At 36.9% G+C, this 11,968-nt stretch overlaps 1 long non-coding RNA gene across 1 annotated transcript; it reads left to right on the forward strand.

Moving 5' to 3' along the window:
* The first annotated feature begins 6,332 nt into the window (after window positions 1-6,332).
* On the forward strand, window positions 6,333-11,544 carry LOC309690592. The gene is made up of 4 exons (XR_014271762.1): window positions 6,333-6,377; window positions 8,369-8,400; window positions 9,224-9,249; window positions 10,496-11,544. It is a non-coding gene; the product is annotated as an uncharacterized lncRNA (long non-coding RNA).
* The last annotated feature ends 424 nt before the right edge of the window (window positions 11,545-11,968 follow it).

Raw genomic sequence — 11,968 nt, forward strand, 5'->3', positions numbered from 1 at the left:
TTAGTGTTGTGAGTCTGTCTATACTGACAAGTTACAAAAAAGGGGGAAAAAGGGAAATGAAAGTACAGTTTACAGACCGATAAAGGCACCATTGATGTACCATTTGATGCCAAAAACATTAAATGGGAGAATCAAAGTCACAATACTGATTTAGGCTTTAATGATGGTGCTGAACCATTCTTTCAAAAAAGGACTAAAACCATATAATCATATCCCTGGATCTGAACTCTATATAGTCTGAAGAAGCTTTTAAAAAGTGGCTTTTATCAGGTAAAGCTCGATACGGACCAGAGTATGAACACAAGAAATGTGCGAATGCAAGATTTAAATGTGCAGGGTGCTTTATTAAAAGAAATGAGCATGCCATGAGGGCAAACTCCATGCACAAAAAGCTGCTGCAGAATAATTTGTATGAATTTTGGAAAGAGGCTGTTAACAATAGTAAGAGGCCTCTGGCAGCCAGTCCTGATGGGATTTCTGGGGCTGAAAATGTTGTTGAAATGTGGAGAAAAGCTTTGTAGGGAATTTCCTAACTGTGTTAAAAGCGATAAGTTTAATGTTGGTGAGGTTTCTAACAATGAGTGTGTTGTTAGGCGGGATGAAGTGTGCTGTGCTGTTGAGAACTTGGCAGGGAACAAAGCATGGAGCCCTGATCTGTGCAGAAGAATCTCAGCATTACTCACATTGTATTGTTAATGCGTGGCGTCCTACCAGACTACATGTTAACTGTTCTGTTGGTACCAAATAGAACATTTTCACAGACAAAACTGGTTAAGTAAAATCCAGCCCAGAAAACTACAGGCCAGTTGCTCTGACTAGCATGCTGTCAAGGCTTCGAGAATATAAAACCACTAATATTCAGCTTGGTTTCAAAAATAAACACAGCACTGATGTGTGCATACAGGCTCTGAAAGAAGTTCTTCTAATACACAGCAGCTAAGACAGCACTATTGATTCAATTAAAAGCATTTTGTTGTATTATTCATGGTAAACTAGTACCAGTTACAAGGATGCTACTTACATCAAACTAAGCAAATCTGATGGGGTTAGAAAACTCTGGGGTTCATTGAGGTGGGATATTGTCTGTCAGCTGTTCAGTTCAGCTTATTAGTGTGAATGCTTGAAAAGCATTCACAGTATTGTTCTTCTAATCTTTATTATTGTGTGGATGCTTTAAGCATCCACACTATTGAGTTCCTGTTTCTCTTTATTCTTTATACTTTATTATTATTCCAGTTGCTTCCGTACACTTTTTGGCACTTAACTACTTCCACAATTTTTAGCCGATTTTCACCGTTCAAATTTTAAACTATTCTGCTATTTTTGCTCTTTCTTGCTATGATTTTTGCTATTTTTAACTATTATACTTTTTAAAATATTCCACTTTTTTCCTTTAATTTGTCCCATTGAAATGAATGGGAAACTTCTGCAATTCTGCTAAAATTTGCTTGTTTTTGAAACTTAACTACTTCCTCATATTTTCACCTAGAACAACCATTCAAACTTTAAAATGTTCATAAATTATTGGGCTATTCAGGTATGATTCAGCTTTTTTAAATCTTTTACTGTTTTACTTTTATGCCTCTTAAAGTTTTGAGTTGCAAAATTGTGATTTTTCACAAAATACATGCGTTGTTATGGTTGCTATGCTCTTGGCTTCCAGTGTGTCACTGAAGGTTTTGCAGTCTTCTCTTCATGTCCGAACAACTGTTTGCTACTTGCTCAATTTTCACTCAACTTCCACAAATTATACATCAAAACGTAGGTATTTTTGCTGGCTTTCAGGAAATGTCACTATCATTGTTGTGGGATTTATAGAATTTTCGCAAATCTCCTCAGACCAACACAATGTCAGAAAACTCTCCATATAAAGTCAATGGAGAGCTTGTTCAAAATCACCGCTGGATTTCTGTAATGAGAGGCATATTCGAATCGTCATATCTCCTTAACGAAGCAAAGTTAAGACATGAGGCTTGTCCCCGAATATCTTCAGACACCCCTGACGCTCACAATTCAAGAATTTCTTTCTCACCTATTACCGTTCTGAAATGAGTTGGACTTGTTTGAGGGTAGGAAATTTGTCCTTCGCTCAGATTTCTTCAGATTTCAAACTGTGGAAATGAACCACTTTTTTCTCTCGTCATAACTTTTTGTTGGATTTCCACAGAGACCTGAAAATTTCTATGACTGTTCACCAAAGCCTGCTGTCTCTTACGGTGAAAGAATGATATCGATACTCCAAATAGATTTAGAGTTAGAAAGCGTTGTTTGAGGGCAAGTCAAGGCAGTTTTTGCTTCGCTCTGCTCAGTTATGGTGCATTAGAAGTCTAATATCTTTAATAATTCATATTTTAATGATAAATTGTTAACACTGGAAGATTCCCCCATCTCTTCTGAACAAAACGGTGTAAGAATGACCGCTCTAGCCCCTACGGTTAGGAAATTATGGTCATTTGTTTGAGGGGAGTCCTCACTATGAGAAATAGGCTGCAATAATCCTGTGCCTCTCTGTCCTGCGTGTGTAAAAAGATGCACCTGTTTTGGCGGGAAAACGTAAACAGCCACTCTGATTGGTGGATTTAAATTCGGCAGCTCTCTCCCTCTGTGTGTGTGTGTGTGTGTGTGTGTGTGTGTGTGTGTGTGTGTGTGTGTGTGTGTGTGTGTGTGTGTAGTGGGAGAGAGAGGACCCTGCCCTTATTTGGCAGCATGTCATTGTAGGATTTAAATTGAATATAGTTAGACTGGTTGACTGGATTAGAGCCTGTGTTTGTGTGTCCCTCTGTGCATTTGTGTTCCAATATGCCTCCATATTTGTAATTTTGTAAGTTATTACTATTCTGCTAAATCATACTATTTCTGCTTTTCATAGGATTTGTGCCTAATATAGTATTTCTGCTTTTTATAGGATTTGTGCCTAATATAGTATTTCTGCTTTTTATAGGATTTGTGCTTAATATAGTATTTCTACTAAATTATAGTATTTCTGCTTTTTATAGTATTTGTGCTAAAACATAGTATTTCTACTAAATGTAGTATTTCTGCTTTTTATACTATTTGTGCTAAATTATAATATTTCTGCTTTTTATACTATTTGTGCTAAATTATAATATTTCTGCTTTTTATACTATTTGTGCTAAAACATAGTATTTCTACTAAATGTAGTATTTATGCTTAATCATACTATTTCTGCTTTTTATAGGATTTGTGCCTAATATAGTATTTCTGCTTATTATAGGATTTGTGCTTAATATAGTATTTCTGCTAAATTATAGTATTTCTGCTTTTTATAGTATTTGTGCTAAAACATAGTATTTCTACTAAATGTAGTATTTATGCTTAATCATAGTATTTCTATATATTTCTGCCAGGTCCCCAGGCAGCCAATCCTCTGTGAGGACTTAGACATTCAAATTTTCAAATCAGGGCCTGCACGGTTTCCCAGCCAATCATATATGTGTCCTGAGGCATTCAAATTTGCATATTGGGGCCTTCATGGCTTCTAAGCCAGCCAATCATATCTGAGGGCTGAGGAATTCAAATCCACAAATCAGGGCCTGCACGGCTTCCCAGGCAGCCAATCATATATGTGGCCTCAGGCATTCAAATTTGCATATTGGGGGAATTCGTGGCTTCTAAGTCAACAAGTCATCCATGTCGTATATCTCTAAAAATTCACATTTTAATGATAAATTGTTAACACTGGAAGATTCCCCCATCTCTTCTGAACAAAACGGTGTAAGAATGACCGCTCTAGCCCCTACGGTTTGGAAATTATGGTCATTTGTTTGAGGGGAGTCCTCACTATGAGAAATAGGCTGCAATAATCCTGTGCCTCTCTCTGCTGCGTGTGTAAAAAGATGCACCTGTTTTGGCGGGAAAAAGTACACAGGCTCTCTGATTGGTGGATTCAAATTTAGCAGCTCCCAGGCTGACCTAGAAACTTACTTCTCTCTCCCTGTGCATTTTTTTGCTGATTTTTTCATTTAACAAGTATATTTGAGGGACCCTCAGCATGTTCAGCATTTTTTCAGCTGTCCATTTTGCTTTTCCAATTTTTCTGTTTAACTTATTACTATTGTGCTAAATCATACTGTTTCTGCTATTTCATAAGATTTGTGCTTAATATAGTATTTCTGCTTTTAATAGGATTTGTGCTTAATATAGTATTTCTGCTTTTTATAGAATTTGTGCTTAATATAGTATTTCTGCTTTTTATAGAATTTGTGCTTAATATAGTATTTCTGCTAAATTATAGGATTTGTGCCTAATATAGTATTTCTGCTTTTTATAGTATTTGTGCTAAAACATAGTATTTCTACTAAATGTAGTATTTATGCTTAATCATAGTATTTCTATATATTTCTGCCAGGTCCCCAGGCAGCCAATCCTCTGTGAGGACTTAGACATTCAAATTTTCAAATCAGGGCCTGCACGGTTTCCCAGCCAATCATATATGTGTCCTGAGGCATTCAAATTTGCATATTGGGGCCTTCGTGGCTTCTAAGCCAGCCAATCATATCTGAGGGCTGAGGAATTCAAATCCACAAATCAGGGCCTGCACAGCTTCCCAGCCAGCCAATCATGTATGTGGGCTCCAGGCATTCAAATTTGCATATTGGGGAATTCGTGGCTTCTAAGTCAACAAGTCATCCATGTCATATATCTCTAAAAAATCATATTTTAATGATAAATTGTCAACACTTGAAGATTCCCCCATCTCTTCTGAACAAAACGGTGTAAGAATGACCCTTCTAGCCCCTACGGTTAGGAAATTATGGTCATTTGTTTGAGGGGAGTCGTCACTATGAGAAATAGACTGCAAAAATCCTGTGTGTCTCTGTGCTGCGTGTGTAAACAGAAGCACCTGTTTTGGCGGGAAAAAGTGCACAGGCTCTCTGATTGGTGGATTCAAATTCAGCAGCTCCCAGGCTGACCTAGAAACTTACTTCTCTCTCCCTGTGTGTGTGTGTGTGTGTGTGTGTGTGTGTGTGTGTGTGTGTGTGTGACAGAGAGAGAGAGAGAGAGAGAGAAAGGCTTTCAATGGGATGACCTCATTTCTATATATTTCTGCCAGGCAGCCAATCCTCTGTGCGGACTCAGACACATATCACATATCAGGGCCTGCACGGCTTCCCAGTCAGCCAATCATATCTGAGGTCTTCCGTTTCCTCTCTCGTCATATCTCAGTGACGGTTGTACAAAGAGCAATGAAAATCGCAGTCAAAGTACACCAAAGTCCACTGATTCAGCCAGTAGAAGAATTATGCTTCTAGTCCACCTAGTGTTTGAGTTACACAACGTTTTGTAACTGCAAAAAATGGGGTTTTCCGCCTCTGACCGCGATCTAAATCTGACTCCTCATCACCCTGTTTTTCAAAGTGGCTCCTCTCTTTCCAAGTGGCGCAGTTGGTAATGACACGGGTCTGCAAACCAAAGGTCGTGGGTTCGATTCCACCTTGGTCAACATGTTTTTTTTCCCCTACAAATTAATACACTGTCACAGACCAGTAATTCATATTCATCATTTATTACAATTCTGCAAACTTTTATGATTTTACCAGCTTCTGTTATCTTATACTATTTCTCCTAAATTCTTGTATTTTTGAGAAGTTATCATGTTTCTGGTAAGTTACAATATTTCTGCTAAGTTCTGCTATTGTATTTCTGCCAAGTATTATGTTTCCTCTAAGATATTGCAGTTCTGCGAAGTTATTACATTTTAGCAAAGTTCCTTTGCTTCTGCAAAGTTTTTACAATTTCTGCAACTTTTCAGCTTTTTCAGCTAGTTTTAGCAGACAGCTTCAGCTTTAAAGCAATTCAGAATTCATGATTACAACCAATATGTAGTAGAATAAAAGAAACAAATGTGCAATGAACATATCAGGAGTCCCTGTTAAAAAGTCTCATAGCAGTGGGGTTAAGGGACCTCCTGAACCTCTTGAGTCCTGCAGTGGAGTGAGATGAACCTCTGCAGCTCCTACTGTGAGGATGCTTAGGCGATCACCAACACCAGCTCCTTGGTGTTGGTGTTCAGCAGAAGACTGTTCTTATTACTGCAGTCAGTTAAATAAATCTATCATAATAAAGTACATTTTAACATAATGACCTTGTGTTTATTTATGTCTTTTAACCATTATTTCAAATTCAAAGAATCCTGTTTTAAACATTTATTAAACTTATAGAATTAAATTTCTGCTAGTTGCTTTTTGTTGCAAAAAAATCTAGTATAATAATATTTAAATTTACATATATTTTTTCACGTTTTCCATGCCAATTTTGTGTAATTGCGGAGTTTCCCACTACCCGTGAATGCCTCTTTTTTTAACGTCTTTGCCTGACTCCTGAATCTCCGTCCACTCTCAGCTCGATCCCCACCGGTAAGCGCTGCTTCTCTGTCTCTCTTTTCTGAAATGAAATGTCTATAAGCTGTATGAGGGATTTACCCAGTTGTTGTTAGTGACTTATGAAGCCAGTCGAAGTATAAGTCATGTTAAAGTAACACAATGGCTGCTTTTTTAGTGAAACGTTGTAATTTTACTATTTAAAAGGAGTGTTTGGTATGCTAGCCCTAAGTGCTAACGCCTAGCCTAGCTGCTATAGGCCCAGTGTGAAATTAATATGGTTCATTTGATTGTTTATTACAGTTATTGTGTTGTATTTGGTTCATTCGGTGTGTTAGTGTTTCTGAGTCTGTTAGGGAAGCTGAAGTTAGTTCTCTTCACAAATCAGTCAGTTAAAACGGCCTCATTCTTTCGGTTGTAAGGTAATGAGCCGTCATTTTAGAACCACTGATTAGCTGCTGAAGCAGCAGGGTCGGCAACTTCAAAGGAGCCATTTTACCGCCATTAGCTGTGTCCCAAAACGTCGGCTGCATCTTTCGGAGGACCCAGCCTTCGCGGTCTACGTGGACCGAGAAGGCTGTGAAACTGGACGGTCTAGCCTTCAGATTTGCGTCACCGCTGTCTCGCTGGAGTTTAATAAACTCGGCCGTCTGCTCCTTGCTATTTAAAATATAACAGGACACTGGCGTAAATTCTCGACCGTTTAACGTTTATTGAGCTATGTGAAAATCCCGGAGGAACCCACCGGATGGATTAATAAAGCTTTATTTAATCTAATAATCTAATAACTTTGATCTCAGCCAAACCGATTTACTCCATAACAAATAAAACACAGAAAAAGGCAAACAATTACATTTTTAAGTTATCAGAGTGACTTGTATATCATGTTTAACCTGAGTAGCGAAAGAGCGGGGGTCTGAACCCCCCTCCCGGCTTGCCATCGAGCCGGTGGGTGACAGACGTCTCTGAAAACGTCGGCACACTTTTGCAAATATGCGATGTCTTGATAAACCAAGCAGATATTTGCAATTTACACCGCTACTTTCTCGCCTAAAAATATGTTAAAAGTTTATGAAATGAAGGACTCATTTGTCGGCCGCATTTGAGACAGCCTTTGTCGACTGGCTGTGACATAATCGGCCTTCAAATGCGGCCTCCGGAGGATGCAGCCGACATTTTGGGACACAGCTTCTGACTGAAAGCCGGGAGAAGAAGAGTCACGTGCCTGTACCGGTGTGTTTTTGTGCTGTGGGTTAATTAACAGAAGGGAGAGAGAGAGTGAGGATGAAACACATAATATAAGAATAATAACATCTCTTAACAAGAAGTTTTTTTTAATTAGGTAATTTTAGTTTTTTAGTTAAATTTTAAGAACTGTTTAACAAACACTTGTTTGTGCAGGTTGTTTTTTTTTTAAATAAACAGAACTGCAGGTGAAGGTTTTAACTTCTCACTTTGTGAAAAACTAACGAAATATAAAAAACGTCCACCTTCAAATAAATAAAATGCAGCAGTGCACCATTAATATTATAAATATGATATGTAGATATTTAAAACAACAGCATATTAAATGATACTGTGTGCAGGTGATAATATTTTTAGGAAGCAGAATTTGAATGCAGACGAACTCAAATGTTGAAGCCTACAAAAATATCATCCAAGCTTTCATTTATGATTGTTCATGCTTTGAAATTGTGATGTCAGAATTTGATAAAGTGTGCAGAGCTAGGTGTAGTAAATCATTGCTTATTAAATCTACTGTGTTATCTAATAGCACCAAACTAATAGAGCTATCACATAACTGAGAAACGTGTGTGGCTTATTACAAATGGATGAAACCACATTTTACCTTAATGAAGACGTAATCTTTAATAAGGTGTAGAAAAAAGAGGTGAGTTGTTTGTTGCTGTGGTAAACAAAGAAGTGTACTGAATCTTTTGTACTACACAGAGTGATGCAGTATTGACTGTGATGCTGATTTGAGTTGTCTTATTCTGTGTTTTTGTGCTTTGTCTTTTGTTACACAGAGTGAAAGAGATCTTTGGTTTTGCCTTTGCTGGTAAGTAAACAGTGATTGTAACTGAAGCAGTATGAACCTGGCATTGCGTAGCACATTTGGCAACTTACATACAGTAGTCTGACTTTTTGTGATATGTTTCCATTTACTGATTGGCAAAAACACAAAGTCATAATGAAAAACTAAGAGAACCAGAGGTGTGAGTGGACATTGTTAGGTACATTACAGCCAGTGTGTCTAATTAGTTTATCACTTATTTGGTGAATATAATGTGTTTTAAAATTAAATAGAAAAGTTGCCAAAAAGGTACACTGCAAAATACATAAATATTCCTAGCAACGGGTACAATGAGAGGACTTTTTAGTGTAAAAATTTAAGACATTTAATTTTAATTACAAAACATGGTGCATCTCTGCTATTGTAACATGTCAATATTTATTTTAAGATTTACATATTCATATCAGACATGATGAGGTTTTCTGTTGCTTCTGATTTATATAATTACTTTGTATCTAACATTTTTAAAAGTTTTGGTTTTCACACTTTACTAGTACTGACCTGTTGTAGAAAATGTTGGAGCCACAAAGCTTCTGTGTAGGAAATATTTGGTATATCCTGCACTTGTGCCAACAAATATTGGTGGCTATTCTTTGTATTTCTGTAGTAAAGAATGCTTTTATTACACTTGCTATAGCCATGTGAGACGCTGCAGTTCATTTATCTCCTCTTTAGACTACAGTAAGCTCATAAAGCCTTAAATAAATTTACTAGTTAATTTATGTCACAGTAAATTGGATTGTGTGTGAAGAGGCTCAACAGTCTGAATCATCAAACAGTGATCTGATGAATTGTTTCCTTTCTCTAGACTGCTGATCTGATCGTCTCAGTCTGGTAAGTAAAGGTTTGTCTGAGGTGCAGTTCTGGGAAATGTTTCTCATTATAGGAGATTCAGTTTAGTGCAGTGAGTCAGCACAGCTCTTGGGAATAATCAGATCATAGAAAAGTCTATGTAAACATTTCCAGACTTACAGATCTCTCTTATCATCATAGTACATTTTTAATTAGGCCCTAATATCGGCCATGCTAAGTTTATTGTAGATTTAGTGGAGTGTGTATTAAACATGCCCCAAATTTGACTGAAAAATGTAGAAACTGCTGTTTAGGAGTCATCTGTCTCCAAATTTTTCATTTTGCCAAAAGTCATACTGAGTAAATTATTTTTTACTTTTATGTTAACTGCTCCCCAGACATTATGATATACTGTTGTACCAGGTAAGTACACACAGAAACGGGAATTTGAGACCTTTGGGCATTTAGGATCATGTGAGTTGAGTGCATGTGAAGTGTTTAAAGCAGGTGGTCTGAAACTGTCTGCTCTGACTTCATTGTGTGGGTTTAGCTTGACCATATAATGTTTATAGTAAGTTACTATAGCACCATATCTTGGTTTACAGACTCTGTTTGTTTTTATTGTGTTAATAGAATGCGAAAATGTCCTTAGAAATGTTCCACCACCATATGATAAACATTTTTATTCAGTTGAATCTAATAATGTACTGTACGACTCTTCAGTGTGTAATGATATATATGTTCTGTATTTTTCGGACTGTAAGGCGCACTAAATTCTAAGGCACATTAAGCCAAACAAAACAGATAAGTCAAACTTTATTCAACTCATTTACAATAACTCTCAAAATTGTTCAGTTGTAAGACATAAAATACAGAACAATACACTTACTTTTCAGGATTTATGGACTGATGAATGTGGATTGATCAGTTTGAAATCTGCTACATAAGCATGGCTCTCAACAGGTGCCAGGCCCTTATACACACACACCATATTATGTTGAAGCACAGTACGAATTACTCTACGAGGGTGCTGACTATGGTAGCCATGCTCCGACGATACATCAAGTGGTGCTGCTTTGTAGCTTACCAAAGTCATACTAAAACATTTGACAGAGTGCCGTGTACCACATAGAATTGGTTTGAAATCAGTAAGCACAACCATACATAAGGTGCACTGTCTATTTTTGAGAAAATTAAAGGCTTTTAAATGTGCCTTATAGTCTGAAAAATAGGGTAAAGCCAGGTTTATTGGAAGTGTGTCTAATTCCACTTTCTTTCTGTCTTACAGGTGACCTGCTGCAGAAAACCCTCTCCCTCTATCATTAACAAGCCATTAACAAGCAAATTCAGTCTGTCCTATCACTCTCCCTCTCCCTGCTCCATCTTTTTTGACAAGGGATTCTATCTTCTATCATTTCTCCGCCATGTACTCTATCTAATTTTGACAAGCATAAGCCCTAGTTTGACAAGAAACCAAGTTTGACAACAAACCAAGGTTGACAACAAACCAAGTTTTTGGAAATTGAAGTTACCGCAACTTCGACGATCTGTTTTCAGAAATCTGAGAGATCTCTGCTCTCACTGCTCCTTCTTTCCTGTCGTTAAACTCTCTCATATCCACTCATTTTACTGGAAATTACAAGTAAGAAGTTGAATATACAGTACAGTAGAAGTCACTGTAGAAACTATTTACACAGCCCTAAATTTGTCATTTTAATTTTGCATTACACTTTGGAATAAACATTGATTGGCTGTTTGGCTTACAGGTGCAATTACTTTGAGAAATTATATAAAATATACACCTCTTAAAGGTTTATTTGTAATAAGACAATCTGGTTATTTTGTAATATATACATTCAGACTGCTCTATTTAGATAAATATTAAATTAGATTCAAATACATTTTTCAAGTCTGTTTCACTGGCTATAACATTTGACTACAAGTTTAAACTATTATTATTTAAGGACAAACCCTTTTTTTGTCACTCAGTGTAAGTATTCAGTTACAATTGTCATCTAGAGGCTGCCCTGAGAACCCAGACTTCCTGTTTCCTGACTGCTGCAGAACATCCAGCTGAAGAATCCTCATCGCCTGTCATCTGATCACTACACCACCACAGCTCCTTATATTTGCTTTAGATTTTAGATATCTGAAAGATTTACACAAAGTCTACTTTAAAACTAAGAGTTTTATTATAGCCTGTTGATTGATTGTTGAGATTTATTCTGCATATTACTTCACAGAAGTATAGACCTATTCATTAACCAGTCTGGTTAAAAAAAAAAAAAGTATAATATACAGTTTTTGAAAAAGCTACAATAAAACTTTTTAAAGATCTTTCCATAACTTTTATATTGAGTTTGTATTTAAGTCAGCCTTTTACATCAATTAAACAGTTATAAGAACACTTTACCATTTGTATAGTTTTACATTTATCCATTTAATAGAAACTTGAGGAGTTTTTCAGTGTTTACAGGTTGATTTTTGTATACATTTGTGTATAAATACATATAAGGTCCAGTTTGTACTTGCACAAAATGCCAAGGAAAGGTCAAAGGTCACAGTCCCAGAAGCTTAGATGGCAAAAGCAGAAGGAACAGGTAAATCTTTCTCAGACCGGTGAGCAGGTAAAGGTGTCTGTTACAAGTATTCCCAGTCCAGAAGTGCAGCTCAGCGTTCAGACAGCCGCAGTGTCTTATGCAGATGTGGTAAAGAGAGGTGTTTGCTCATCATTGGTGCCAAATGCTAAAGTACAGCAGGT

This window comes from Aulonocara stuartgranti (assembly GCF_965226115.1).
Source record: "Aulonocara stuartgranti genome assembly, chromosome: 16".
Lineage (NCBI taxonomy): Eukaryota > Metazoa > Chordata > Actinopteri > Cichliformes > Cichlidae > Aulonocara > Aulonocara stuartgranti.